Below are 6,216 nucleotides of genomic sequence, written 5' to 3' on the forward strand. Positions count from 1 at the left end.
TGCAGTTTGCCTACAGAGCAAACAGGTCTGTGGATGATGCCATCAACATGGGACTGCATTATATCCTGCAACATCTTGACAGACCTTGGACTTGCGCAAGGATCTTATTTGTGGACTTCACCTTGGCCTTTAATACAATCATGCCTGATCTTCTCACAGCCAAACTGACTGTCAAACTGGCTCTCCATGCCCACCTCAATCTGTCAATGGATTACCAGCTTTCTGACAGACAGGCAACAGCTAGTGATACTGGGAAAACTCACATCCAGGACTCTCACAATCAGCACTGGCACCCCCCAGGGTTGTGTGCTCTTCTCCCTGTATAGTTATTACCTAAGATAGGTAATAACTAGGTAATAACCAATCTTAGGTAATAACTAGGTAGGTAATAACTAGGTAATAACCAATCTTAGGTAATAACTAGGTAGGTAATAACTAGGTAATAACCAATCTTAGGTAATAACTAGGTAGGTAATAACTAGGTAATAACCAATCTTAAGTAATAACTAGGTAATAACAATCTAGGTAATAACTAGGTAGGCAATAACTAGGTAATAACCAATCTTAAGTAATAACTAGGTAATAACTAGGTAGGCAATAACTAGGTAATAACAATCTTAGGTAATAACTAGGTAGGTAATAACTAGGTAATAACCAATCTTAGGTATAACTATATAATAACTAGGTAATAACCAATCTTAGGTAATAACTAGGTAATAACCAATCTTAGGTATAACTATATAATAACTTGGTAATAACTAATCTTAGGTAATAACTTGGTAATAACCAATCTTAGGTAATAACTAGGTAATAACCAATCTTAGGTAATAACTAGGTAGTAATAACTAATCTTAGGTAATAACTAGATAATAACTAGGTAATAACCAATATTAGGCAATAACTAGGTAGTAACTAATCTTAGGTAATAACTAGATAATAACTAGGTAATAACCAATCTTAGGTAATAACTAGGTAATAACCAATCTTAGGTAATAACTAGGTAATAACTAATCTTAGGTAATAACTTGGTAATAACCAATCTTAGGTAATAACTAGGTAATAACCAATCTTAGGTAATAAGTAGGTAATAACTAGTCTTAGGTAATAACTAGATAACTAGGTAATAACCAATCTTAGGTAATAACTAGATCATAATTAGGTAATAACCGAAGATTAGTTATTACCTAAGATTGATTATTACCTAGTTATTACCCAAGATTGGTTATTACCTAGTAACGACTGCACTGCATTCTGTCAAACTCCTGAAATTTGCAGATGACACAAAAGTCATTGGTCTTAACCAAAATGGTGAAGAGTCTGCTTACAGACTCAAGCTTGAACAGTTGGCTGTCTGGTGCACAACCTTGAGCTGAACACACTCAAAACAGTGGAGATGATAATGCACCCCTGCACTTCCCCCACTCACCATCATGAACAGCACTGTGGCAGCAGTGAAGTCATTCAGGTTCCTGGATACATCATCGCTCAGGGCCTGAAGTGCTGAGGAAGTTCAACCTGCCACAGGAGCTGCTGAAACAGTTCAGCCGTCATTGATTCTGTCCTGTGATCATCTATATTGTTTGCTTTGGTTCAGCTACCAAATCAGACATCAGGAGACTACAATGGACAGTCAGGATGGCTGAGAAGATTATTGATTTCCCCCATCCACTCTCCAAGATCTTTACACCTCGAGTGAGAAAAAGAGTCAAGAAAATCACTTTGGAACCCACACACCCAGCCCACTCTCTCTTTGAACCGAAAGTAAGCATTATAGGATTGTATACTACACAGTATCCAGTAAGCTAAATTTAGTAAACTATTCTATTTTGCCAGAGGGGAACACAAGAAGGTTTGTGTATATTTTATATAATTTATATTAAAAGCGGACCCATAATGCCACTTTTACAAGATGTAATATAAGTCTCTGGTGTCCCAAGAATGTTTCAGCTCAAAATACCCCACAGATCATTTATTATAGCTTGTGACCAAAAGCACCTTTTTGTGTGTCCCTTTAAATGCAAATGAGCTGCTGCTCCTGGCACCCTTTCCAGAAGAGGGGGGAGCTTTAACAGCTCACGCTTCGGTTGCTTAACAACAACAAAGCTGGAGAATCTCACGCAGCCAAAATGACGATTGTCAGTAGCGGTGTTCAGCCTTACATTGTTCAAACCGGAGAAGGACACTGATGGAGAGACTCAGGAAGAAGATACAACTTTTAGAATGTATCTGGACATTTCTGAATGCTTAGTGGATACATTTATGTAGTTGCAGTGAAGTTGATTCAACTCATCGACCAGCATGTGCCGTCGTGTTAATCATTTGTCTAAATCCAGCATGGAATTGACCCTCATTTGTGAAGCAGTCCGGTGTAAAATGACGGCATGGTAACAACACTCTACTACAACAACTCTTCCTCTTCTCTAAAGCAGCCCAACATGGCCTCACCCCTTTGTTGTGTGTTCACAGGGGGAGGGTTTATGTAAATTTTAGGGTTATGTCACCAAATTGGGAAGCAGCTCATTGTAGTCCCTACCAGCCATTTGTTGTAGTCTTTAAAAAGCGATTTCTGTAAAAGAAAATCTCCCTTTGCATTGAACTTTGAGCGTTGTAACTTTGCAGATGTTGTTTATGCTCAAACAGCAACATTACACACTAAAGTTAAAGTGAAATCAATCAATGACCCCTTTAAATATTGACATTGACTATCAAATACATCTACTGAGTTGACCTATGCCATATAGCCAGAGAACTTCACTCATATAAACATTCAACATTTTTTTGAGCATTTTCAATAATCATATTAGCAACCGATCATGGCAGGGTAAGTAATGCCTCCCTGTAATTACTCTGCAAACAATTTCAGTGAAATTCATTGTGGATTGGTGGTAATATTGTATGTTTTAGGGTGATCTGTATCAACGACGGTCCAACAAAGATTGTTCAAGCATGAAGATCTTGCCCTTTTTTCAGGGGCAGAACAGAAAGCTCTGATTAGAGTACATAAAGAAACCACAAACACTTTTTTTGTATTTTATTTGTTTTAGGTTTTTGAAAGTTTTGTAATTTTTCCCAAAAGAAAAAAAAAATCCTGAGGTATTCACAATATAATGGCATTTCTTTCATTTGAAATGAGAAAACAACAAAAAAGTGGGGAAGGGGGCATCAAAATCATGATAAAACTGTAATGGCTGTATTTCAATACAATATAACAGTTTGGGATATTTCTGCTCCATTCGAATATTGGTACCCAAAAAAAAAAAAGAAAAAATAATAAATAGTAAAAAAAAAAAAAAAACTAAAACAAAAAACAATATTCACAAAAGACAAGCTGTTGTAGTTGCGTCTTATTTTTAAAATACCACATCAAATATCTTAGTTTAAATCAAACTAATCCCAAAAATTAAAAACGTTGCATCATGATATCTATATTCTATAACTTTCATATATCTATATACCAGAAAACATGAAAGGCTGTCTAAGTTTGTCGTTGGCACAAAGCATTTCTAATTTTTACAATATATTTTCCGAGCTGTTTAAAGATGCCAACAACAATAGAGTACATTATGGAAATCTGTTCTTTTTGACTTGAACAGCTTGTCAACGGCCGCATCAAACAGAATTAGCAGGTTTAAACACTTCTAAACTCAGTCTATGAGAGTCAAATAGAATTTGGTGAACTACATGGTTCTAAACTCCATCATGACAATTTTTAATAATAATAATAACAATAATAATTTAAAAACCTCCAGTGCAACAGCAGCTAAAAATTGTGAGATTTCCACATAAAGACACATTGTAACCTTACAGCAAAACAGAGCTGTGATAACAGCTCTAGAGGAAAGAAAACGAGCTACACAAAAAAAAGAGTGAGAAAAAAAAGAAAAGAAAAACAGAGCAATAAATGATTGCTTAGCTTCAACAGAAAAAGACACACCTTTGACGCAACATTCCCAGGAACCACTGGTGAAACAATAACTCGCAATCTGTTCCACTTTTCTCATCTTAATTTGGTGTGATCTTAACCCTGAAGATAATAGTATAACAACAATAATAAGAGCAAACAAAATGGTAATCGTATTCAAAATTGAAAATAAACGGTTACAAAGGACCACAACGGATACAAAATAATAGACTTTTGGTTTTCTAACAGCTGAAGACACAATGTCTTGCTAAAACCTCTCATAGCACTCACTCACAGATCAACAGACACAAATACAACATGGAAGAAAAACAAACAAAAGGTCAAGAATCAATACAAATGACAAAATATCATTAACGGCTTGAAATCAGCCAATGATATACAAGTAAAAATTGTACAATGCATATTAAGATCAAAAAGTCAGGAGACATAAAAAGGCAAAAGTGTGTCTTTTTCTAAAAACACAATGTATTGGGGAAAAAAAAAAATACAGGATATATATGTAAAAATCATAAATAAAGAAAATATTCGTCTCCCATCCCCCCCACAACAAAATGTAAAATCAATGGCAGTTACTTCAGAGATCATAACATGCAATTGATATACTTACAGCACTTGACAAACTATTTCTCCGAACTACCATCCCCAAACACGCCCCACCCACCCCATCCCGGTACAATCCTTAAATATGTCAGCTCATTGAAGAAAAACAAAAGAAAACACTCTTTCTATTGATCACAAATTCTCTCTCCGCACTAGCTGAGGAAGTGATATTCATTCACTCACTCGTCACAGAGATAAAGAGACTCCAGTAGTTGTGTATATACAGGAAGTTCAGGGGGGAAAATGCAAACGGACTTGATTTAAGTGACTGCATAGTGAGTATTTGGTTTAATTACAGATGGGGCATTATCATGATAATTTAAAAAAATAATAACAATTCTAAAAAAGTAATAAAGACTCATACAACATGACAGCAAAGTACACGCCTGAGCACACACTCCAAAAATAATGATGCTGCAACACACACACACACACACACATACACATACACACACACACACACACACACACACAGATAAACAATAATGCTAATGAAACAGCAGCACGCACTGGTTTAGATAACATCATTTGGTGTTCAGGGGTGTGTACTACTACCACCGCCAGAAATGGGTGCGGTATCTCTGTCCTATTCACAGAAACGCCTATTTCAAAAAATAAAACACACAAATGACTGATGCTTTGATTCAATTAAAAGCAAATAAAAAAATAATAATTACAAATTTAAAACAAATTAAAATAGTGCTAGAAAACAGTGAATGGAAGTACACTTTAAACCAAGCATAAACCATAAAGATCAGCATCTCAGATCATTTTTTCCTTAGAGGTGTGTTCTGGAAGCTTGTTTCTGCCATGGAATAAAAATAAAAAAGGTAATCGCAACTTTTTATCTCGCAATTCTGACTTTTTTTTTTTCTTTTCACAGAATTGCGAGAAGTAAAGTCAGAATTGCAAGATATAAACTTGCAATTGCATGAAAAATGTCAGAATTCGTTTCTCACAATTCAAAGTTTATAATTTGCAATTCGGAGAAATAGAAAGTCCGAATTGTGAGATATAAACTATCTCACAATATAAAGTTGATCTCGCAATTCTATTTTTTTGCAATTGTGTATTAATCTCTCACAGATATCTTGTTAAATAGTCACGATTGCAAAACAAACCTGAAATTCTGACTTTTTCATGTAACTGTTTATATCTCGCAACTGACTTTTTTTCTTGTAATTGTGTTTAGATCTCACAATTCTGACTTTTCTTGTAATTTTGTTTATATCTCGCAATTCTGACTTTTCTTTTAATTGTTTATATCTCGCAATTCTGACTTTTTTCCTGTAATTGTTTATATCTCGCAATTCTGACCTTTTTCCTGTAATTGTTTATATCTCGCAATTCTGACCTTTTTCCTGTAATTGTTTATATCTCGCAATTCTGACCTTTTTCCTGTAATTGTTTATATCTCGCAATTCTGACCTTTTTCCTGTAATTGTTTATATCTCGCAATTCTAACTTTTCTTGTAATTTTGTTTATATCTCGCAATTCTGAATTTTTTCCTGTAATTGTTTATATCTCGCAATTCTGACTTTTTTCCTGTAATTGTTTATATCTCGCAATTCGGACTTTTCTTGTAATTCTGTTTATATCTCGGAATTCTGTTTTTTTTCCTGTAATTGTTTATATCTTGCAATTCTGACTTTTCCTGTAATTTTGTTTATATCTCGCAATTCTGAATTTTTTC

This window comes from Megalobrama amblycephala, linkage group LG7 (assembly GCF_018812025.1).
Source record: "Megalobrama amblycephala isolate DHTTF-2021 linkage group LG7, ASM1881202v1, whole genome shotgun sequence".
In the NCBI taxonomy this organism is placed as follows: Eukaryota; Metazoa; Chordata; class Actinopteri; order Cypriniformes; family Xenocyprididae; genus Megalobrama; species Megalobrama amblycephala.